This window comes from Lepisma saccharinum, chromosome 28 (genome assembly GCF_977018435.1).
Source record: "Lepisma saccharinum chromosome 28, izLepSacc3.1, whole genome shotgun sequence".
NCBI classification, from domain to species: domain Eukaryota; kingdom Metazoa; phylum Arthropoda; class Insecta; order Zygentoma; family Lepismatidae; genus Lepisma; species Lepisma saccharinum.
The window spans coordinates 16,264,380-16,291,123 of record NC_139256.1 but is presented as its reverse complement, the minus strand read 5'-3'; the positions used below and the strand labels follow the sequence as shown (position 1 = coordinate 16,291,123).

General features: G+C 39.2%; 1 protein-coding gene across 3 annotated transcripts in view; it reads right to left on the bottom strand.

The window, feature by feature from the left end:
- IP3K2 (Inositol 1,4,5-triphosphate kinase 2) overlaps positions 1-26,744 on the bottom strand; it is a 502,222-nt gene that overhangs the window by 127,148 nt on the left and 348,330 nt on the right. The window lies entirely within an intron of this gene.

Genomic DNA, 26,744 nt, shown 5'->3' with positions numbered 1-26,744 from the left:
AAAAATTAAAGGGGCATTCCATGTCAAGTGGCCCCGAATATAATTTTTTAAAATTAAATGAAATGCTGTAACTTTATTCTATCTTGAGTGAACAACCTACACTTGTCATTTGGATAAAAATTCAAGTATTATTCATAATTAAGTCAGAAGGTAGTAGATATTTTACATATTGCTCGTTTATTTTAACTTGATGATTTGCTTTTGTTTTGCTTTATGTCCCACCAGTGACACCCCAAAAAAATCCATTTCTCCTTTAACTGCTACACTTCCCCTTCAACTTTACTTGAATATTCAAAGGACAATTACCTTCTCCCTATGTCTTAAATAATTTATTTCTCATAATTTGAAAATTAACAGAAATTAAAATACATTTCTTATTAAGTAAAGAGGCAGGCTTCTGCCCCACCCGTGACACTAAATATCTACAAATCTGGGAAAGTATTTGAAAGAGTAGTTATGTTTAATAAACCGTGTATAGTTTCATAATAACACTGCAGAGAAACTGAAAGAAAAATGTTGCTTTATCTATCAGTAGAATAGTTACTTTAATGTCAAAAATGTCCTCTGTGTCCCCCAATCGTGACAATGGAATGTTCTCAAAGTTACACAGTCCCCCATGGCGTCGTCGCCTTGTAAGCAAGGGGTCCCGGGTTCGATTCCTGGTGGATCCCACTTTAAACTGTAGGTCCAATCCCGATTAGCCATACTGTGCATAAAGTGGACATAAAACACAAACTCAATAAATCAATCAAACTAAAGTTTTGGGTGTTGTGGATTTCAATAACAAATTTTCAATGGGAACTTCGACCACCGCCGTAGTGTTAGGCAACAGGCATAAGGTTCTGGAGGGAAGCGAGTAAGTATTTCAGGATCTAGGTGTCCTATTTTTTATTGCCGGTGACCGTACCTTACCACAAACGAATAAGAACAAAGTTCAACCCGTTCTACGATAGTTTAATTCAGCACAATCAGATACTATTCAACACTGGCATTTTCGTCCTATTTCCATAGGATAACCAATCAGAAGCGACCTCTAGGTCACGAGTCCAAGTGTAATGGCGGCCGAGATTTAAACAATGCATCACTTCACATGTTTAAAAGCCGATAACTATTCAACCGAGAGGAATAACGTTTCCTAAAAGAAATGTGTTAGTTACAGATCAACGGCACGGCTTAAATAATACTTTACAGCGTATATACAGTACACGTAAGGAAGAATATTTTACTTGTTTCAATTGTAAGCTCAGTGCACTAATAAAAGATGGTGTAACTCGTTGTGCGTTACGTGCTGTATATATTACACACAATCGCAAAAGCTAACCGGAATATTACATGAAATGCTTCCGTGTAAATACTGTCTGCTACAAGATTTTTGGGAGAATTTACATAGCATTTATGCTAGCAAAAATGTTAAAGTAAATGCTTTCCTCAAAAGTTAACCTAACGAATAGGAGGAGGAACAAACACAAGGACACATGCATGATTCGTATCTGACTTCCCAACACATATTGACACGAAAAGTTACATATCAACTACCCGTAGTGATCCTCGGGGAAAGATGCAACTCACTAAAGCAATATTAGCACACAGGAAAGTGAAACAGAAATTTTTAAACAATAAAATATTATTCGCGAAACTATTTAACCGTGAAAGTTTCCTTTGGCTAGATCAGCAGATCTTCTTCACTCGCTTGCACAATTTATTTGAGAACCTTTTATAAACACACTGCGTACTGTAGAGGCTTGCAGAGTTTAAGTCTGTTCAAACATTAGCGAGTACCTTAATGTCGTTATTTTTAAGAACATGCGTTCTTTGTTAGCAGACCATAAAGATAAACTAATGGCATTGCCCTTCGTAGCTAAATATCAGGGGTAGATCGTTCCCCTTGTGAGTTACACAACTTCTCGAAAATTTGGCGATTTCTACGCAAAAATTCAAAACGACCAGATCTGGCAACAGTTTCACGTGGAGGAGCTACCACGTTCGTAAGTGGGAACTATGTAGCACAATCACTTGAACCCCTACAAAAAGTACGGAAATCAAAAGATCCTGTAAATAGTCTTTAACTAAACACAGATAAGGACTTTGGCAGAATTCTTGTCTGCAATACCACTCTTGGAAAATAAAAATACAGATACTATATCCGTGTTTACGGAATACTGTAAGACATGTGTCGAAATAATGCCACACAAAAAGAGTATAACCATACACTCAACAAACTGTCGAAAAAAACACTATAAAAAATAGGCTAAGTACAGCTGGCAAATTCGTTCTTAGCACTCGAGCTTCCACATATAGGCCAGCCTACAGGCCAAGATTTAAAGGGGGGAGCGAGTGTACGGCTTCAAGCTTCCAAAGGGGCCACATAATTTTAACAATTGAGATATTTTGAAATGTGGTAAAAATGAAAACGATTTTTAATCTTTTCCAGGATTAGATACTCAAAAGTATTGTAAAATTATCAGCAGGGGTTGAAAAAACTAATTCAGGTGCAGTCTTTTTTTTCTTTGGTGTAAGAAATACATGAATCCAACTAAGATAGAGCTACAAATTTTGAAATGTTACCTTTACATAATTTCTAGTCAATACAAGATTGGAATGCAAGTAATTAATTCTTGTGCCAGAGTGGCCTTCCTGAAGAAGACTCAACTAACAACGTGGATAACTATGCAACACATTGTAATATATGCCGACTCTACCATATCCCCGCAGATTATAATATTCGGCTATAGCAACAGGGCCTATTTGCGAAAGAGGCAAAAACACCCACTATAAAATTATATGTTCCTGGCCTGAAACAGTTTTTAAACATAATATCCTACATTTTATGGCAATTGAACAAAAAGGGCATTTTGAGGGTCAATCTTCAACATATTTATGACATATATTATTGCATAAAATTGTAAAACAAGTCTCAAGATTTCAGTCCAAAAGTTCAGTCCAGTTCAAAAGTTGGCACCAACTAACAACAAATCGTTTGAACCAGTTTCCAAATTAAAGTACTTAGGAGTAATACTAACAAATGAAAATGATATTAAAGAGGAAATAAAGAGCAGTCTTAATTCAGGAAATGCATGTTACTTTTCTCTTCATAAACTTTTATCTTCTCGAATAATATTTAAGAAACTAAAAGTTAAAATATACAAAACAATAATTTTGCCTGTGGTATTATATGGATGTGAAACTTAATCCATTACATTAAAAGAGGAACATGAATTGAGAGTATTTGAAAATCATTAGAAAAATATTTGGGCCTAAAAAGGATGAGGAGACAGGTGAGTAGAGAATGTTACATAATTTAGAACTGCATGATTGGTATTCATGTGATATTATTAGAATAATTAAATTAAGAAGACTTAGGTGAGCAGGCCATATGGCACGAATGGGATACGAAAGAGGAGTTCACAGGATTCTTGTTGGGGAACCTCATAGTAAAAGACCTGCAGGAAGGCCAAGACGAAGATGGAAGGATAACGTTGAGATGGTCCTAAAGGAAATCGGTAAGGATGAAAAAGTATGGATTGATCTGATCTGGCACAGGATAGGGACAGACGGAAGGCTGCTGCAGCCACAAACCTTCGGGTTTAAGAAGGCTAGAGAGTTAGTTAATGAATTAGTCGATCGAGTGTTTATTTCCAAAAGCCAAGGGAATCCGTGAATACTTCCATTCGCAAGAAAACGAATGAACGCTTTGCTCTGGAAAGAGAGGAACGTGAATGCAAAAACAACCTTCATTTTTTAATAAACTTAAGTCTCCAGAGAAAAGCGAGTTATCTCCCACAGCACCCGCATGCATGCGAGCGAAGGACGCAGGAACATAGCAATTAACAGTTTGTATGTATCTGAAATGCCGGCTGCGGCTAATCTTCTCCTGGAAATTCTTTGAATGCCAAGGCCGTAACCTCTTCTCCATTCGACATTAAACTTCCTCTTTTCACGCTTCCATCAGATCTAGTGCGCATCGAACCATATCGGAGCGTGACGTCAGCGTAGCTCAACTCCAGTATTTATTTTGGTTTTAGAACAACTGAGGTCGTGTAGCATGTCTTTAACACAAAGTTCTTGTAAAATAAATAATACTTCATCAAAAGCTGCTCATTACAGTAGTGCATGGGACCACAACTCGTTCGTCTATCCCAAGCTCGATCGTATACAAGTGAATATCATTTTAATGTAACGATAATCATGTATAAAATATCCATCCTGGCTGTTTCAGCCCATTTCAATTTCATATAGGCTATCACAGTATTAATAAGTTAGAATTAGGCTTACCATATATTTTTTGGTCCAACCCAGGACATATTCGCGATCAACTGGTTACTGCTGAATTTCAGTTTTCTTTACAAAAATAAAATGAAATGACTAAAAATCCTTAACTTTTTATTGGAACATTAAACTATAAATTGTACAAAAGAATATTAACATTATTTTCTAAAATCGATTAATTAATTTTCAAATGTTTAATTGAATAATACGTTTTCTGATGTTTAGGAAACCTCTTTGTGCTAGGTAGCATTATCTGTTAGTTGACTCAGTCAGTTGTACTTTTCACTAGACATGACTTTTTTTCAGAAATGGCTTGTTTGTTTTAATAACATCATAAAATTCACAACATGAAAGTTCTGAATTAATTTTAACTTTCAGCAGATGTTTAACAGTGGATACTAGAAGTCTACCTCTGTCTGCAGACCAAATATTCGCCATAATTGAAAATACTCTTTCAACTGGAGCAGATGTTTCAGGCACAGACATAGCAAACTCAATCATTTTAGAAATGTTGTTACGTGAAATATCAGTCCTTTGAAACACCTTAATAATTGCTTGCCACTTCTCTTCAATAGTATCTGGTACTTTTTCAGAGCTTGAACCACAGCCTACCTTTTGGTTTTGAATTACCTTGTTCATCAAATAGGTCATCAATATTAACGGCATCTTTTACAATTGCATTAATAACTTGTGCACTCTCTTGTAAATCAGAAAAGGTATAATCGATCCTTGCCGGTCATAAATTTATACCGGTAGCTATTTTCATGTTCAGATTCTCAAAACCCCGGACATTTTGCAATCCCGGACATCACCCCGGACAGCTCTAAAAAAACAGGACTGTCCGGGCTAATCCCGGACGTATAGTAAGCCTAGTTAGAATAAACGCACGTCCATGAAAATAGGAGACTGGGCAGAATTGCGCTGGTTCTCGCGCATTGTGTGGCAACGTCAACCGGGCTGCGTTGCCTAGTTCGAGAGTCAGTCCCGACCTCTCTCCGGGGTACTTTTGTGTCATCCCTGATAGAGCAAATACTGTCAGTTTGTATCACATGGATTACAAAGACCAACTCTACAACGAGATATTTCATTCACTTAAACCTCCGCACACACGCGGTTGTGCGCCGACGTGGCAACAGCGCGAAGTTCTGCTACCCGCCTAATTTCATGGCCATGCGTTTAAACTACATTTTAACATGGGGATGATGACTACGTTCTCTTCCGTTTAAATGTTACTGCGTCTTTCACTTCACTATCCATATTAGAAGGTCCACCACCACAGACAAATTAGGCGTGTACTATTTGGCTTCAAGCGTATACCGCTCGTTTTGCCTGTTCGAGGGTTATTCGCTCGAGCGAAATGCTTTCCCTAGTGCTGACTTTTTCTAAATCCAGTGGATTCTTATTGTACAAACAATTGAACGCGAGGATGTGTGCGAATTATAATACATACAATTTCCATTTATCGTAAAATGGTACACTTACATTGCATGGCTATTATTGTTGTAGGCATTTCTTTCGCGCTATGAGAGCTCGAAAACAAATTGTATCCTGTTTGTATGCAGTCATGCACCACATATTGAGTGTGCCACTGATGATGTTAGTACTCTACGAAAGTGCGATTGGCAGGCAGGATGACTTTTTAAAAGCTCGTCCTCTTTTTGGGTTTTATTGATACGATATGGTATATTTCCTTCTCTTTTCTGCCACGTTTGGCTAATCACGACGATCAGGATGAAATTGATGAAGGGGCACTCACAAATAACATCCATGCCCAGACCGGGATTGGATCCCGTGACCCCTAGCGTCGCAGCGCGTTGTGCTAACCACCCACCACGGAGGTCGGCCCGTGGTCCCACGAATCTAGCCGTTCGACTTCCAGGTGACCGGGCGATAGTAGAGCCGTTGGTGACAGACGGCAATTCCGGGAACTGATACAAACGGTCCAATTAGTGCTTGTTTCCCCCTAAAGTGTTCACGCTATCTACAGTTTCTGGAAATGACAAGTCTGGTTGCCCGCAATATCCTTAATTATGCCCCCAACAAACTCGTGCGAGCCAGCTTACCTACAAAAATCGAGACGGCCTCTGGAAAAAAAGAGGATGGGGAAGCACAAAAAGTGCCGACGAAAAGAGGAAGCAGAAAGGTCGATGAACACGCATGAAGTGAACCGGAAAGGGTCCTACACATATATTAAAAGTACAGAAGTGCTATGTAGCTGCCATACACAAATAATTAACAGTAGTTGGTTTGTTTCTGTAAGTCCTTGTTTTTAAGCCTTTAAAGTGGGTTTCGAACCACCGGGCATCGAACCAGGATCTCTTGATTACATGACGACTTTACCACTAACCCATTAGGTACACCCAAATTAAGAGTAGTGAGGCGCAACATGACAACTCTACACAAAGAACAAAGAGTACAATGGACAATTTAAAAATTTACACAAAGAATCAGGGCTATACTGGAGCAATATAGAAACACTACACAAAGGTTCAAAACTGAGGAGAAATACAACAGCCCTACAGAACGAATAAAATTGGAAAGAATTGGAAGACAGAAGCAGCAACGTTCATAGCAGTGATCCAAACCCTACCAAGTCATCCTGAAGTACGAGGGTGGATCATTAAGTATCGCACAATTTCCACGATGTTCTTGTGGCTGGGACGTTGAAATTTTACAGACGTATAGTTTGAAGTTCGCGCTAGAGACGGCATTCGTTCGATCAGGTATAACTCTTGCGGCAGAAGCGTGAACTACTTAGCTAAGATGGCGGCGCGCATGTTATTGTCGTCGACGTGTGAAGAGCAAAGAGCTGTAGTACGTTTTTTGTGGGCGAAAGGACGAAACCCTGGTGAAATTCACAGGGAAATGTTGGGCATGTATGGGGAAGACTGTTTGGACCGTAGCAACATCTCCAGGTGGTGCACATACTTTCAAGGAGGCCGTGTGAACCTTGTTGACTCGTCACGTTCCGGGCGACCAGTACAGCCATTCAGCATCAGCAGTCAATTCTCAACGACCGGAGGATCCATCTGAGAACCTTGTCAGAGCGGTTCGAAATTTCTTACGGTGCGGTATGCGATATCGTGCATGACAAACTGAATTTTCGCAAAGCTAGTGTTCGCTGGGTGCCGAAGAACCTCACATATGACCAAAAAAGGTTGTGCGCAGATGCTTGTATTTCCAAAGACGGAGTTCTATGAACAGGGTATATTTTAAACTAGTGCCACGATGGGGAAAATGTGTTGAAAGACTTGGCTCCTATGTCGAGAAGTAGCTAGAAGATGTGGTTTCATTGTGTATAACTTATGTTGTCTTACCTATTAACCTTCTTTTTTTTTTAAAGAAAATATTGTGCAAAACTTAATGATCCACCCTCGTAGAATGCATGCAAATATAGCTAATGGCAAAACGTTTCTGAAGGAGTAAAAGAGCTACTAATGCGGACCAAGAAGTACGGTGGAATTCTGGGAGTCATGTCGATTAAGAGTCCGAAAGTTTCCAGTTTCAAATCCTTATATGGGTAAACCAGAAGATATGCAGTAAATACCTAGGTACATTCTCCTTTAGACGAAAGAAGATTGCTATTGACATGTAATGTTAGATTACAACATCTGTTACCTGTTACCTATGGCGATTCGGCTCGTTTTCGGGCCATGGCCTCACCAACTTTCTTCCTCCAGAACGCCCTGTCTTGGGCTGCTCTTCTCGAGTTTCTCATATGATAGATGGAGTCTGCGTCCTTCTGGATACTATCCTCCCATCTTATCCTTGGTCTTCCTGCAGTTCTTCTTCTTCCCATATTTCCTCCTAGCATCTTCTTTGGGATCCGGTGCTCATCCATTCTAGCTCCATGGCTAACAAAGTTTAGTCTTTTTATTCTTATGTATATGGAGAGAGGTACTTCCTTATAAAGTTTGTCAATTTCGTCATTATATCTAATTCTCCACACTTCTTGTGACTGAATAGGGCCAAAGATCCTTTGGAGGATTTTACGCTCGATGTTAGCAGCTTGTTCCATAAGAGTCCATGCCTCACATCCATAAACTACAATACTACGATAGAGTGTTTTGTATAGCATCACTCGAGCTCTCCAATTGGCATCTCTACATCTGATTAAAGGTAATATCGAGAAGTAGGTCTTCTTTGTTGTTTGAATACGTGCTTGTATTTCTGCTATTTCTTCATTTTTATCATCCAGGTTTGTACCTAGGTATGATAAGTTGTTGGTCATTTCGAAGTTAAAGGTTTCTATTACCATGTTCAGATTACAACTTCTAACTGAATGCAAGTGTTTCGGTGATTACGCCAATAGCAGAGTAGTATAGAAGTGGAGGAATAATGGGGAATTTCCCCTTCTTTGTATTAAACTTTGTATCTAGAGTCTAGAGCAACGTTTCTCAACCTATTGGGTCCTGACGGGGCTTTTGATGGGTCGCGAAGACGGGCTAGAAAATTAATTTAAAGTGTCTTTAAAACCTATTACATTTAAATTAGTAAGATATTGTTTTGACAACTTAAATTCAACCCGTGTTTACATAGTCTAAAGGTAAAAAAAAAAAGGTAAAGTGCTCCCCTGTGCATAGCACCACGCCATGAAGGCGTATAGGGGGTGTGGGGGTAACGCCCCACACTTTCATGATCCGGTCGTGAGTGGAGGTGATGTGATCAGCATCACGCCCCTGACCGCCTTTACCCCCCAGGGTTTCCCCCAGGTACCCATGTTATGCGACACTGGGTGGGCGCCGGGGCCGCTTCCAACGTTAGAAAAGTTCCCGGATTTGAACCGGCCGGGGATCGAACCCGGGACCTTTAGCATGGTAGTCAGACGCGTTACCGACTGAGCCACCGCGGCCACCATTTACATATTCTAGACTCTACATTTCTGTTCTTCGCGGTCTACCATTGCTTTTTACGGGCATCTCTCTGATGTTTGACTGAAGGGAATCGGATACCTATTGTTTTCGTTTTGGTCTCAGCAATGAGTTCTGTGTGTCACATGCATGTCGACTTGTGGTGTTGCTTGATATTTCCGATCGCCATTCGGATGAGGCATGCAAGTTGCCCATGCTGTTCTCCATTTCATATTTGTGTGAAAAGGGATTTTCATCTCCGATTCAAGTGAAAAGCAAGTACAGAAATACACTTGACGCGCACTCAGATCTACGACTTAAGTTAACCACTATTGAACCCAACGTTCAGTTACAGAATAGTATGAGCGCTTTCTTTCTTGCATTTTCACCACTTATCTCTAAAGTGAATCCACCAATAATCCTTCACAACCTTTAATTGACTAACCCGTATGCACCCATCTTGCATCTGTAAGAATCTCCACCGCCGCTTGTCGGCGCTAGTAATGGAAGTGACGACTTCTATTATAGAATTTAGGGGCATGAAACACTACAGGGTGATTCTCCTATGCAGAAAACACACGAGTTCGGTGTTGTTGTTTTTTTTTTGTTTTTGTTTTTGTTTTTTTATTATTTCAGCATGTGTGTTTAGTTAGACGTTAGACTAGAGTAATTTTGTCTTTCAAATTAAATATTTACTTTCTAGAATAAAGTATGTGTAAATTGTTTAAGCAAGTGTAAAAGAGGGTTTCTTACAGTACTTGATGTTAGCAACAATATGATTATAAACTGGGTGCACAGCGCTACAAGTAATTCTGCTGATGCCCATGCTTATGTGATATCCTTCAAGATGGTTCCCGGACTGAGAAAGATTGAGAACTACTGCTCTAGAGGGATAAACTATGAAAGACTCCTTCTCAGAAGTTGCTTTCGCCGACCTCCATGGCGAAGTGGTTATCACACCGCGCTACGACGCCAGAGGTCCTGGGTTCGAATCGTGGCCTGGATATGGGTATTACTTGTAAGCGTCCACTTAGTGAATTTCATCATATCATCACTCCGGTGGAGGCACATAGTGGTTCGGATCCCACTTTAAGCTGTAGGTCCAGTCCCGATTAGCCTTACTGTGCATAAAGTGGACTTAAAATACCAAATCAATCACTCATTCTCATCTTTGCGATTAGTCAAAAGTGGCGGAAAAGTGAAGTAAAATAAGCTAAATGAATCATTCGAGAAGTAGTTCTCTCTTCAGATATTACTGTACGCTCTTCTTGCAACCGTCCAAACAACTTGTGGGTATCTTGGACAAGCTCTGCTTTTGTTAGCTTTTTCTTACATTTGTGCGAGTTTTGAAATGTTGGTTTTGATTAAATGTTTTCCAAATACCACACTGGTAAATCGATAAGTAGATATCGCATTAGTGAATGGACAAGCATCTTAAAGATTTTCTTATCGAACAAGAACATTCCATGTAGATTGCTATGGTCGTGTTTGTAACAAACAGGACCGAATGACGCATTCCTCAATCACAAATAGTAGCGATGTGTTTTTTTTTTCTGTTAGCATACTATTTTTACAGCAATGACGCACGACATCGCCTAACTGTGGCTTTCCCCTGTGCAACAATAAGGCAAGACAAAAGCCCAGTCATGCGTCACAGGCGGGAGACTGAAGCAATCCTCTATCCGATACAAATCGTCATTGCCAAACAGGACTTTGACGCTAACGCATATGTTCCGTGCTGAACTGTGGACAGACACGGTCATGAAAGATACAACGTGACCACAACACAGTGCAATGTCACTTCCTTTCATTTCTCAAAGTTCAACTTGTGCTTATGTGGTAAGTGTAGGCGGCCATTTTCCAACATGGCGACATTGTCTTTCCATCGGCGAAGACTTTTGGTGGATGTTATGTTCATTTCTGACAAAAGTTGAGGCCTGACTTTTCTCCTTACCCTAATTCTCTCATCCACTTGGTGGAGATTCTTACAGATGCAAGATGGGTGGATACGGGTTAGTCAATTAAAGGTTGTGAAGGATTATTGGTGGATTCACTTTAGAGATAAGTGGTGAAAATGCAAGAAAGAAAGCGCTCATACTGTACTGTAACCAAACAGCAATAGAACGTATATTAATTGAAATGATACCCCATTTTGAGAGTTGTTGGTTTCACGACTGCCTTCAATCCATCCGCTTGGCGGCACTAGTAATGGAAGTGACGACTTCTATTATAGAATCTAGGGCATGAAACACTACACGGTGAGTCAAAAGTCCCTTAACACCCCCTATAAAATGTAAAGGAGTTAGGCTGGGTACAATAGAAACAGGTTAGGCCTAGGGGGAGCCGTATTGGTGTGTTCCAAGCGGACGTCCGCCATATTGAATTTAACTCTTTTTTTTAAATGGGAAGGGGGTGATGTGATATATCAAATCAGGCTAGAATTTCACGAGAAATGCAATGGTGAAGGTTTCTTCGACGTTGCATAATTGTAACAAATGTCTCATTTTGCAGGTGTGAGAAAACAGTGCAAGAATGCTCCTAACGCGTGAGGAACGCATCGAGATTGTACTGCTGTCTGGGGAGAGAAGTTCACGTGCCATTGTAAATGATTTTAATCAACTTTTGGAGTAATTGTGCAATTGTCACATGCAACACTGGATCTCACTGGGGGCGTCGTTGATTAAAATCATATGTAGACAGATTGGAAACTGCATTAAAAAAGTATTACTGTCATTAAACAAAACTTAACATTGGACATACACAAAACAAGTTAAAAAAAGGATCATGTAGTGATTCTATCATTACAACATTTTGTGTTTCCTGTGAAGGCAGCCTAAAAATGGCTCTGACAGAGTGATAGGACGACAATGCCAACTGAAAATATGACAAAACAAATTGGCCTTTTATTAGGACATAATCTATTCTGCATAAGAGTAAATACATATTTACGACTTACTCAGTCATTGTAGTTTCCACGCGACAGACACAATATATGTCTTGTGACCGTTATTAAACTTCGGGACTGGCATCAAGGTTCAGGCGTAGCAGAAACTTGCCAGACAAGCAGATGAGCAAAGTGGGCGGCAACCGAATACACCCACGAGAACCCACGCGCTTTGTACTTTTCCATGGTCTCGTGTTTATAAACAAAGATTGTCTCCGTCGTAAGGCTCTGCGAAATTCTAGTGAATACAGAATTTGTTACATTTTAGCATTCTCCTTAATCGTTCCTCGAATCTGTCCATCTATATTCATGGTTAAGTGAAAAAAAGGCATTAATTAAAGCCTTAACTTCGCCATGTATACAAAGCCGAATATAAATAAATCAATAAATACTGTAGCGAAGGTCATGAAAAGTCAGTTCTGCTTGCCGTGTCGATGCAGCATGTGACGAAAATGAGACACTAGAACCAGCAGCCCTAACCTTCCTATAGCAGGAATTCGGATTTCACGCAACATAAGCATGTGAGTAGGTTAGGCACAAATGAGGCCCAGACAAGCCACAGAATCTACAGGTGGATAAGAAGTAACTAGACACTGAAAATTTGACGCTGTAGTTTTTGTAAGCAATCTCAATGAAACAGTACACATGCATTATGGAATAGGATTACATACGTCCATACGAATCTCACAATATGATAGCCGATAGGGTCGTGGGTCCCTATGTTGCATCGTATCTCGCTGGAGAAACATTGATGAGCTTGCAAGATGGAGCGACGCCACACTTTGTACTTACCGTATGGGCCTGGTTGGACCACAATTTTCGAAGACATTGGCTGGGACAACGAGGACCTCACGAATGGCCTGCCAGAAGTCCAGACCTCATGCTCTGTGACATTTTCCTGTTGGGCTGGGCAAAGGATGAAGTGTACACCGTGGACCAATCGGAGGGACAGATTCTGGATGTTATCACAAGGATGGAATTCCTACAGAAGATCGAGGATTCCATCCCCGTTCGTTGGAGGAAGCTGGTGGATGCCGCCGGTGGTTACATTGAATTCTGAGCTGGCACATATGTAATCCTATTCCATAATGTACATGTACAGAAATTTTAATTGAGATTGCTTAACTATTACAAAAACTACAGCAAATTTTCAATGCCTAGTTACTTCTCACCCACCCTGTAGTTTTCAGACATGGCTTGCAGCGTCCAATCAAGTCCAACTGCCATAGTCGCAATTAGGGATGCTTGCTTTATTTTTTTCTAAAATACAGACTCAACTTTAAGCATATTTATCTAAGTAATTTATATTTTTGTTATTAAGGGTCGATTTTTTGGCCACTTTGGCTAATCGTGACGCTGAGGATGACTAGATCAAATTCATTAAGGGGTACTCACAAAGAACACACGTTGCCAGGACTCGAACCTAGGAACTTTAATGGCAAGATGGAAACCACTTAACGCACTCGGCCACAAAACGTACATAGTTATACAATTTGGTACTGGTGTATGACCTGTATGAACACACAAAGGGAAAAATAATATTTAACGACCCCGAACACGTACAAATCAAAGTGAACGACGGAATGCAACAAACAAAAGTTGTTCATTTTTCTTAGTGTAGTTCTTTCAGGCATTACTTGTGTGTTTAAAACCTGAGTTGGCAACAAACCCATCCCTCATTTCACTGATATCTGCAGGATTCAGTTTAATTTTCTCTTCGGTAATACAGTTATTTAAAAATTAAAGATAGCAGATAAGAGGTTACGAAATCCACTGTCAGAATCAAAGAACACGCCGTATCTGTTATGTATGATTAATGGCAAATAATGACGCAGCAATAACAGGGAGAAGAAGGCAGGATCGTGAAAATCAGGAGAAAAAGACGAGAGAGCTTAATTTTAAGCTTATTGATGCTTTGTACTTTCATATTCCACTGATATATGAGTATTCCTTTCCCTGGACTGGCTGCAAAGGAAGCTACCGTTACTACAGTGTGAACTGAACTGGAACGAATTTCTAGTAGAGTTCAGCACCAATGTTGCCAAACTTCGGGAAGTTTCCCTAAAGATAGGGATTATAAATTCAAGTTTGCTAACAGACGGTTGTTTTCCTCTCTGCCAAAAATGATTAAAAAATTATCTAAAACACAACATTGTACAACAATGAGAAAATCATCAAGTTTTGTTTTCATGCGCAAGACTTTTGTAAACACGGTCATTGTGGCGCTGGTGTAGTGTTAAAGAAAATGGCGACTTTCACCCCAAGACTTCTGCATTTGGAGCTTTGTGAAAGACAAGTCTACGTGCCACCTATGCCTAACAATGTGCAACAGCTAAAGAAGAGAATAAGAAACGCCCTTGCTTTGGTGGACGAGGAGTTCTTGGGAAAAAGTGTGGCAAGAACTCGAATTTCGATGGGATGTGTGTCGCATAATTGGTGGAAGCCACATTGAACATTTGTAGCCATTCATAGAGACTTCAAGTGTTACTGATTTATACATAACAAATATCATTGTTGTATTCCATATAGTTTAGTCGAAATAAATTATTAAAGTTGCTTACTCTATTATGATACACTCTGTATTAAACTAGAGTGCTCTTCTAGCGACGCCACTGAATGAAACGTTTGTGAAGCCTTCTAGATACAAAAGGTCGTTTCTACAACACTGTTGAGGGATTATTACCACAACTCGCTAGCGATGCATAAACGGGTAGGTTTAAATCAGTAGTGAACCGTGTGACTGCAACTCGGAAATGCATACTTTACATTAAGACCTTTCGGTTACTCGTATGTACATTGTGCATAGATTCCCCCCGTATCCTCGAAGAAGGTCATTTTGTCAACCAATGATGGTTCACTTTACTTAGTTGACTCACCTGTATGTACCCGCCTTGCACTTGTAAGAATATCTTTACACGTACCATGGTATAACGGGATCCTAGGCTAGGGGTCGCAAGTCCAGGGGGGGGGGGGGTACACAAGATGTTGAATGGGCAGAAGTGACAAAGACCATCGACTATCAACATTTCTTAATAATGGGATAATAGGAAAATAAAAAATGTGAAGTCCTTTTTTGCTTATTTCGTTAAAGAAAGTAGCGTTTAAATAATATCTTGCATCATAACTAGACCTAGGATTTTAGGTTTTTAATCTATTTTTTTTCCTTTACAGGTATGTAAGAAATAATAAGTATGTCAGCGTTTCGTTAAAAAACGCAACAACTGATGAAGTTTTATAATGCCTAAAAAAAACTATTTTGCTTGTTAGAACCTATTTTAAGTTTATGCACCTAAATCAAGCCATTTTATATACTTTTAGAAGTTTTACATGATTTTTATGTCACACAGAGGCATTTGCTTTGTTTGGTCACAAAAAATTCAATGACGGACGTGTTTGAAACATACTCTCTGTTGATTTCCCTTCCTTCAAGCCCACGGTGATTTTTCAAAGCTCTAAACAAAGCAAAATGTCTGGTGCCTCTGTTACCTGGACAATCCAAAGTGGTCTGATCTGTGTGGTCTTGCTCACCTTCGCGTCACTTCGGTGCTTTGTGGAATTCACGCATTGCAAACTAACATTTCAGTATTCATGTTTGCACCGCTGACCATGTTTTTGTTGAAAGATTCTCACAGATAAAATTGCGGAGTTTGAATGTGGATAACATGAAAACAGATTGTTGCCTAATTATACGGCGAAGAGTAGATTTTAATAGCAAATTTCCAATGGTAAGTTCTGCCATCGCCGTAGAGTTAGGCAACACACATAACGTTGTGCAAGATGGTGCATATTTCAGGATATGTGTGTCCCATTTTCATTACCGGAGACTATACCTAATCAGCATTTTTCAGGAATTTTGAATTATTTTAGTTATTTTGAACCTACTTCAAGATTTCTCGAGCATAACTTAAGATTTTTAGGACATATTTTTTAGAACCTATTTTAGGTTATTTCGAACCTATTTTAGGATTTTAAAGCCTATTTTTAGGAACCTAAAAGTACACTTTTACCTATTTTAGGATTTTAAAGCCTATTTTTAGGAACCTAAAAGTACACTTTTACCTATTTTAGGATTTTAAAGCCTATTTTTAGGAACCTAAAAGTACACTTTTACCTATTTTAGGATTTTAAAGCCTATTTTTAGGAACCTAAAAGTACACTTTTACCTTTTACCTAAAAATCCGAGTCTAATCATAACCCTATTTTCAGAGGTTGCAATATAAACAATTGTTCCTCGAAGAAACATTTTGAATGTCAATAATTGACAGTCAAGTGGAGGGATATTCACGGTTGAAATCAACGTTTCTTTTGGTGCGTGTGCGGTACGAGTGCTGTATGGCGAAATGCATAGTGCAGTGGCGCTTATAAACCGAAACGAAGTTTAATTAATAATTTTTAATCAGATATGTCTATATTTTAAAGTTTACAAGTGTCATTAATACAGAGCGTGCTATTAGTGGAAGTGAAGTACCATAACTAAACTCATAATAATAATAATAATAATAATAATAATGTCGGAAGGGCTCAAAGAATAGCCTAGAGGCCCAAATATTATAAATCCTTCCCTGGTTAGAACATGTTTTCGATTATCCTACCTTGACAGGAGTCTGCGGGGCATCCGGGACATCGGAGTCCCACTCCGAGCTGAGGTCGTCGCTTGAAGCCTCCCCATACTCGGCGGGCCACGGGACATCCAAAAAGGACTTCTGATACTGCTCGTATCCCGGGGAGAGGGTGTTCAGGTTGCAAATGTAACGACTGCGGTGAGCCATTCGGCGCCTTCTAGTCGCATGACCTCTGACTTCTGATACAAGGGTCACCTCCAGTCGCGGTAGTGTGACGCAGGACAATTCGGGCATGCTACGGATGTTTTGAGTCTCAGTGCGACAGCTCGTGGGGGGAAAATCCACTCTGGTGCATTTTGGTACTCCCTCATTAAGGGCACGCGCCGAATTGGAAGTTTACAATTAATTCTCGTACTGATATAAGCTCAACACTTAACGTGAAACAGAATTCTGCACAACACTAAAACGCCCCACAAATTCAGTCCACGTCACGCCTTTACATCGACATTAAAACAGAATCAATCTTAGCGTACACATTTTGTCAAAACAAATCGTGCCCTGAGTAGCCTGTGCAATTCTGCCGTTCTCCTTTTCGTAAATCACGACACAAATAACAACGTTAAACCAGGGATCTTTTTAGCCAACACTGAACTCACACTGACACACACGAAAACTGTCACAGATTAAACACTAACAAAATTTCCAGGTTTTCGTCAAGAATACATTTCCTGCAGAACCACAAATCTGTTTCAGGAAAGCGCACAACACTGCCACTTCAGTTTCGTGTGCAAGGGCAACACTTCATGAAATCCACGTCTTGCCGGAAAACAGCTTCGAGACTGCACTAAAACGTGGGACGAACACTGAATTCAGTCTCAAAGCCATTCCGTTCCCTACGTAATTAGCAATTACTACATCACAAGGACGCCAGCGACCACTGTTATCTTGCAGACAAGCATGTAGAGAAACGAACTGCGCAAAGGCTCGTAGAACGAGAAGATAAAGAAAAAAAGAAAATGAATGAACGTGAACTGAAAGCAAAACCAGTTAAACTTTTGTTCCTAAACCCAACCTGCAAGGGCGTGTTAACTTGTATGTATATTTTTGTGCGTGCCGGTCCGCGTATCTCTTCGCGAGTGTGTTGTGGATGTAAACCAGCATCGAGTGACTTTGCTGCTTTAGAGAGAGGAAAAAACTCCCCCTTCGGCATAACAATGTTGCCACATCCTCGTAACTTGTGAGTTGTATGATATTCAATGTAGGCAAAAAAAGAAGACAATCGTTAAACATTCAGGACGCTCCTACTTAACCATGCCGTGACCTCTGTATATGAGGCACATAAAGGACTGGAGAACTTTGAAAGAAAATTATGGATGAATTTATTAAACGAAGAACAGGATCGCCTTTTCCACGTTTACGCGAATGTTCAGTGCAACGCGGGTTTCTCTGTGCCGCGCAGAATTTGTTACATAATAAGAATTATTTATATGGCGGAAAGCATTACCAGAACTTCAGCAAGGCAAAAGGTGAAACTTATTCGACGCAAAGTGCAGAAATGATCAGATTTTTAACGACAATGAATGAAAAATGCTCATGAATAAGGCTCGAAATCGAATGAAAAGGAGTGCAACAACACTTCGGTACATATCCTACATTTATATTATATAACTAACTCAAACAGATGACAGCTATTTCCTCTTCTGTTACGTAGCCATATGCGAATCTTTTATCACACACGAACTATTCGTTTTTAAAATGAATTTAAAATGATGCAGATCAAGGACGTACTCTTCGTGAGATGAACCAAACACCTTTTTATTATTCAATAAATGCACTATTCTTTAGTTTCTTAACATTAATTTCTTTAGCAGGACAGTTGTTTTTATGCATTTTTTGTAATTTTAAGTAGACATAACCTAGATACATATAGATATATTTCTATTCATATATAGGGTAATAATAATAATAATAAATAATAAACTGAGTTATTTTTATTCTAATAATGTACCTATTGATCTCATCAACCCGTTAATTGTAAACATTGTCATTATCATTAATATTATGGTACAGACCCCTCCCTTCTGGATACCACACCTAGGTATCATTTCTTAGTAATTCAATTCTGAAATACAACTTACTAAAAATGCAGTGAGTGCAGTAGATTATTTACCTCATTTTTCATACTATGGAGATGGAAGAATAGATGGCAACTTTGTCCACATTACAAATCCAGTCTATTTACATTAGCGTCCAAAACCAACAATATATAGCTGCGCCAATAAGCACCTGGTTTCGATACCCGGTGGAGGCCCATAGTGGTTCGGATCCCACTTTAAACTGTAAGTCAAGTCCCGATTAGCCTATCTCTGCATAAAGTGGACTTGAAACAACAAATCAACTAACCAATATACGCCAAAAAAGGTAAACATTTTCGTTCGGCAAATGCAAGCACTTCTTGGTACATTCCTTGATTTATGCCGCTTTGGTTTTATATCACTTCGCATTTCTACCACTATTGGCTAATCGCGAAAATGAGGATATGATATGATGAAATTGATGAAGAGACACTTACAAAGAACAATCATTTTCAGGCCTGGATTCGAACCAGTGACCCCTGACGTCTGTTGATTTGATCTTTATTTACAAGACCTTTGCATAAAAGTGACAAGATATAACGTTGAGTTATAACGTAGCGAGCTACGCTAACCACTCCACCACGGAGGCCGGCGATAATCTGCAACTGAACACGATATTTCAAACTTGCAAGAAGCAACAACTGCACCAGTTCTAAAAGTTCCCACGTGTTTGAAGCCTTTATCATATGATGTTATCAACAAGATATATATTGGCACAGGTTATCGCTGACGTCAAATGCAATGATACCGTTTGATTGATTGATTGAATCAAGGTTATTTTACGTCGCTTTTTTCAACTTTGGCTAATCCCGACGCGATATGACGAAATTAATGAAAGGACACTCACAAAGAATATCCATACCCAGGACAGGATTGGAACCCGGAACCTCTGCCATCAAAATTTTGTGCTATTGATAGATAAATGCAAGTTCTGGATTCGCTTCTCATTTCAACTCAAATCAATAGTGTGTGTCTACGCATACGAAAATAATGGTCATGAAATTGATTATCCTCAGTTTCAAATTGTTGAAGTAGTGTGAAAAATGGCTTTCACTCATATTTGCAATTACAATTTCCCGCTGAGTAAAATATTCAATACATAAATATTCTCTTGATTGAATCGCGTATTTTCTCTTTACATATTACCATTTCAGCAGTTAATGCTTGAAAGAAAATACGAGAATTGTTTGAAGGGGAAGAGGCAAGATTGACGAACTGTCTATGGGATGTCGCCGATAGACTATCACAGGTTGTAGAGGACATCAAGTAAGACAACTATTCTGGATAGTGTTTTGTTCCTCGAGGCCTTGTTTCGACGGAATTTTTATATCCTGTATGCATACAGACACGCAGTACAGATTCATGGTTGCCACTGTCATTAATTTCTTCTGTCGGGAAACATTAAATGTACAACAAGGTGTGGAAATATAATGCAGGCGGGGAGAATCCCCACACTTTAACCCCTGCCCTTTATAAATCATGTGTCTATTTTAATCCATACATACTGACAGTTCGTGAGGATTTCTAATTCTAGAAGTTCGTTTTATAGCGAGAGAGGGAAGAGATTTAATTAATTAATAATGCATTTGTTAATTCACGAGATTTTTGAAAATACAATTCTGAGAAAAATATCTGGACCTAAAAGCAATTTTTACAAAAGCTACTAAATCTACACAAACAGTGGGAAAACCTTTTGTACTTGCAAGTGGAATTCATAATTTATTTTAGACCATACATTACCATATATAAGAAGTGTGTAACACAGGAATTCCAGATTTCCAACTTCTTGGAAAACTTCTTTTGATTGTTCCTTACGACATGCTTAGAACAAAAAATAGAAATAGAACAGAGCACAGAGCATATTTATCTATTTGTGTATATTTTATTAGTTCGGACAAAGCAAACTAAATGTCCAAAATGAGCAGTTGCTATCTTTACAACACAATCGTTTTGTACACAGCTGCATGTTGTACTTTAAAATAAAAAATTCCCAATCTACTCTCTAATGTCTTAACTTAGAATTAAACAGATATAAAATCCTCATATTACAGATTATTCCAATCGCTGAAGTTTATTAAACGTTGGTGAAAAATATGTCAACAAATAATCTAAAATATTTTTGTATGTAGAAAATATCTAGAACCTCAAAGATAATTAAGGAAGACTAACAAAATACTTAATAAAAGTTGGAAATTATTGATTATGTGAGTAGACTTTCCTAGTGTCACCCTTTACGATGGGTAATTAGTTAAGTGTATTATTATTGATCCATATTTGTGTGTGAATGAGTGTGTGTGATCTGGCCAGAATTATAATAGGGTTGGTTATTATAAAACTGGAAAGAGTTCTGTATTCTTGGATTTCTTCCATGGTTCTCAAGAGTTCAAAGGAGCCAATAGAACTTTAGCCCTCCCCCATTGGACGAGGGACTTGGTATAAATATGGCCTCTCTGACATAAGACAGGAACAGTGAAACGGAGAGAGGGTGCGTGTGAAACTGATAGTCGGAGGGAGGATGATATTACAGACTTCAGCAGCTTTCCATCAGTTACAAAGCATCATCGTGGCGGTTCCACCGTGGGGCTCGCATTAGAGAAAATACGTACATAATGTCAATTAAGGAACCTAATGGAAGAATTCGAGTCTTCTTTGTTTTGTAAATAAATGTATAAAGCCCATTTCTGCGAGTTTCAGCAATCATCCTGCATCGTAAATTCAGTAAGTTCTTGCCTGCCAATCTATTCTTTGGTTCCGAGCGCTCTGGTGAGGAATGGGATGGGAACCCAGGACTAACGAGCCAATTTAGTTATTTATCTGGGTTTTCTCCTGCCACAAGCAACCCGGTAAGGGGTGTGTGTTGCGGAACACTTGGTATCACAAGTAGAAACGTGAAATCACCGGCACCATTTGCAAGACATCCACCTCTTTCAAGAGTAACAAGAAGCACTTGTTGTGGCAAATGTTTACAAATATGTGGACAATTCACATTCATTGTAAAGTAAGCCCAGTAACAATATTTGACATTTGCCATTTTAAAACTTTTTTTCCTTGCAAATTAGTCCGACTTTTCCCATTACTTTGCAACTCCTCAACAAATTTTCCAAAACAGCGTGCTACGACGCCACAGGTCGCGGGTTCGATTCGAATCCCAGCATAATAATGGGAGTTGACCTTTGTTAATTTCATCATATCATCATCACCCATTCCCATCGTCGCGATTAACCAAAAGTTGAAGAAAAGCTACTCTAAATAACAAAAATCAAATCAAACCATTTCCCAACTTTTCGATATTTTCCACGACAGTGTTGCCATTCATGATAGAACTATGTAGTTTTCGAAACTTTCCAGCAAATGTTAACGAGAAATAGTTCTACTTTTCTGGTAGCTTTTCAGCGTAGATGGATGAAACGCGATGCTTTCAGTACTTCCTGCAAACGATACTAAGAAATCGTTCATTTGATAACGTGTCTTAGGGGACAAACCATACGACATGAATAATCGACCTTGAGTTTCGACCTACGTTGCCAGGTCTCGTGGGAAAATAGTGCCATCTCTTACATTGAAACCTCCACTTCGTGGATCAAATCAGTTTCCCTCATGAAACTCGTAGAGGTTTCCTTTAAAAGACCAACTTCTGGGCAGACAACACAGCGGATTACGGAAGTACAATTTAGGGCGGAATTCGAATCACTGAAGAAGTGTGGCTATTAGGAATTAAGAGACGAGACCGAGGTTGGAGCTTGGATACCGAGACGAGAACGTGAAGGGCTTCCTCACGTCGGGAATCGTTTAGGCACTATACTTTCGGCGAGGTTTTATTTTCGCGTGAGTATAGCGAGCGACAGAGAGCACTGTATTTTACTTCATCTTTTAATTGTAACATAGAGATGAGACTAGACTCGGCAGTATATCATTCTCGTCTTGAAATAATAAATAATAATAAAGTTTTCATAAATCTGACTTCACCACTGAATTTCTGGTGAAATTCAAGCTCAAAACGATACCCCACATGCCCCCTACCCATTTAAAGAAATGAAGTGGGATCCAAGATGGCGGATGTTGTCATTACATGCACCAAAAAGTTTCCCCCTAGGCCTAACATATTACTACCATGGCCAATTGCTGGAATCTACACTCCCTTTCATTTTATAAGGGGTGGTCGGGGACTTTTGACACCCTGCACTATAAACAACATGTGCGTATACAGTGTGTCACAACGTATAGAGGTCATGAAGGCAAATGACTATTCTTAATAACTAGGGAGACAAATTTATGGTAAATAAAAACTGAGGAGAGCGGTAAATAAAATGTTAGTTCAGCGGTATATACCAGCGGTGGAAAGAAATGGCACACACTTTTTCATTATGAAAGGAAACAACATACAAAAGAGCTATAAATTGATAAACTACTTCACTTTTATATACTGTACACATACACAAGTACTTAGCTGTCCAACCAAAAAGAAAACATCAACACAAAATCACTTCATTTCTAAATAACATATATCGAGTGATTTATTCATTGTATGTATTTAAAGGATATCCTTGCTCCCAACAAATAAAATAATCACTACTGCACATACACAAACACATGTTGAAAATCACATGATGATAAACAAATTCATTCATGACTGAAAACAAATGACACCATTGTTTCCCTTCATGTGCGGGAACAGACTAATCTTATCGCTGCTACAGCTAGCAAGTTCAATGAAACTGGAAGTTGAATAGACATTCGGGGGAAGAAAGGAATGCAGCTTGACAGGGAGCGAAGTTTTCGAACTGAGATTATGTGCATGGGAAATCCCAATTTGCAGCGTCTTCCTGATGTGATCGAAGATAAAACGTTCTTCAGCTGCAAGTGGTAGGAAACTTTACGCAAACGTTTCGTTACAAATCGACAGTGTGCGCGCACAACCTCGATTGCCGGTTTTTGCGTGTTTTCTACTTAATTTGATGATATTTCACGGTTATTTCGCGAAACAGCGTTCATTTCGTGGAAAAGCACACATTTCGCATTACTTTCCGAATAAAACTCATGCATATTCCATCATTGGGGGAGTAGTTACGTGCAGAATGTTCAAAATTGCATCTTTTTTTTTTTACATCGCGAAAATTCAATGTCCCTATTAATAACGTTATTGCTTTTTTCATACCCCGTTACGAAACTACGAACTATCGAAAAACGGAAATGTATTCTGAATATATGCAACCTCGCAGCACATGCTCACTATTGACACTAATAAATTCCCTATGTTATCAAGTTTTGTTATTTAGCATCGCTTTTAACGATGAGGAAGGAGTGATGATATGATGGACACCCGGGATTCGAACCCGCGACCCCTGGTGTCGTAAGGCGCTATACTAAGTACTCCGCCACGGATGTGAGCTAAATTGGAATACTGAATACATAAACACTGAACATTGTGGCCACTGAAAAACACTAATATTTTCATAGACAATTTGAATAAATAAAAAGAAAAAACTTTAATATAAATTTGAATGTAAAAAGATTTTGTCCAATAACAACAGAATAAGCGCACATCAAGTCAGTGTTTACTTTGAAGTGTGTAGAAAGTGCTAAGTTAATGTCTAATTGCACCCTGGCGAAATAATAATAGCTGAAATGCGAGTAAACCTGAGTACTGAAATTTGAACCCATCTCATTGGTTATCTATATAGGGACATTGAATTTTTGCGATGCGCGAAATCGCGAAATGTGAAAAAAAGATGCAATTTTGAACATTCTGCACGTAACTACACCCCCAATGATGAAATATGCATGAGTTTTATTCTCGAAGTAATGCGAAATGTGTGCTTTTCCACGAAATGAACGCTTTTTCGCGAAATATCATCATAATTAAGTAGAAAACACGCAAAACCCGGCAATCGAGGTTGCGCGCAAACTGTCGTTTCGTAACGAAACGTTTGCGTAAAGTTTCCTACCACTTGCAGCTGAAAACGTTTTATCTTCGATCACATCAGGAAGACGCTGCAATTGGGATTTCCCATGCACATAATCTTAGTTCGAAAACTTCGCTCCCTGTCAAGCTGCATTACTTTCTTCCCCCGAATGTCGACTCAACTTCCAGTTTCATTGAACTTGCTAGCTGTAGCAGCGATAAGATTAGTCTGTTTTTTCTTTTTCCACCGCTGGTATATACCGCTGATCTAACATTTTATTTACCGCTCTCAGTTTTTATTTACCATAAATTTGTCTCCCTAGTTATCTATTATGGCCATGCTGAGAATTAAAAGTAAGCTTCGATTGATTACTTAATTTTTTTCAGCCACGTTTGGCTAATCGCGACGATGAGGATAAGTGATGATATAATGGCATTGATGAAGGGACACTCACAAAGAACACCTATGTCAAGGCTGGGATTCGAACCCGGGACCTCTGGCTTCGAGATACCAGGCAGAGAAAGAGAGAGTTCACACTCGTGTATTGCAGCATTTGGGAAATCACCTACAGAGATGTTTTGGTAGACAATAAAATCTAGAAATTGCTTCCTTAAAATTTCGTTGCGTTGAAGTCCTGGTTGAAGATTCGACTCGGGTGGTAAAAATCCTTTGTTCCCTTTCACCAAACACCCGGAATACATTCTCAAAGCGCATGCAACATGTAATTTGGACGAAGCCGCTCTGTGGTTTGGCATTCGTCCTGCTCTTTTTCAAACTGTCGATTCTCATCTGTTTATGTGCACTACAGGCAAAGAGTTTGCACTTTTAAATCGTTTTACGATTTCAGCATGCAAGCAGGCTCCTACGAGTTATTTGCTTGAATGCATCGGTTGGCGGTGCAAACCTTAGCTTTCTCTCACCTGCAACATTTTGCAGTCCAGTTTTTCCTTCAGGAAATTATGAAAATTGTCCCGTTTTGTTGTTTTAAAAAGCTGGTACCTTGAATTAGGAGTGACCATAATTTGAGTTATACAGCGAGTGAGTTCATTTGAATGCAGTTGGTCACCACTTTGAACAGTGGCGTATGGTGAGTCTAGGATCTGGGCTATGTCACTATGTCACGTGGTCCTAGGCTATGGAGGAAGGGAGAAGAGTAGGCTAGCGTAAACTCTGTGTGTAAGTGGTTAGACACACCCATTAAATCGCTTTCAGCGTCTTCAAGAAGTCACTTTGCCATGCAAGTGGCAGCCAGGTTGCCAACTCGTAAGAAATCAGCAGTGGCGTAGCATGGACATTTCGGGTGGGAACGCCAAGTCCGAAGGAAGGGTCGGCCCTTTCTTGCTTAATAATTTACTTATGGTATTAGTCGCCACAGGTATTATTTGCCTGAAGTAAGCTGGGTTTTCAATAAAACATCATCATTGCATGTTTTAGCTAGAAAAGTAGATGCCTCACTATGCCACAAATGTTTTGAACTTTGGTGTTCTATACCTTTTTTATATCTTTCTGCATGACGCAAGTCATTAAAAACCTACCTGAATCACAAGCGCCTCTGCACAACAGTAGACGTCATTGTTGTGGGCGATCCAACTACTGATTGATTTGGTTTATTTTATTTCGCTTTTCTACCACTTTTGGTTAATTGCGAATATGAATATGAGTGATGATATTGATGAAGGGACACTGACAAAGAACACCGTGCTCACGCCGGGATTCGAACCAGGGACCTCTGTTGTCTTGGCGCACTGTGAAAAGCAGAGTGGATGATCCAAATATCGTACACTCTACTGAAGTAACAGTGCCGATTAGTAATTCAGACCACTGTTTATTACATCTTGAGAATGCTGATAAACATTTTAAAATAATTTTCTCCAGAGACCATTCGATGTTAAGAGTTTTCAAATGAATGCTAAACATTTCCATTCACACATTATTAAGTAGTTTGATAATAACGAAAAAATACAATAAAAAATAATAGTTTTGCGGGTTAGGTGGTAGAGCAGCCACAGGCTGAATTTCTACCACGAGGACTTCACCAACTTATTTGACCAAAACTGTGTTGATCTTTTAGTTTCTAATACACA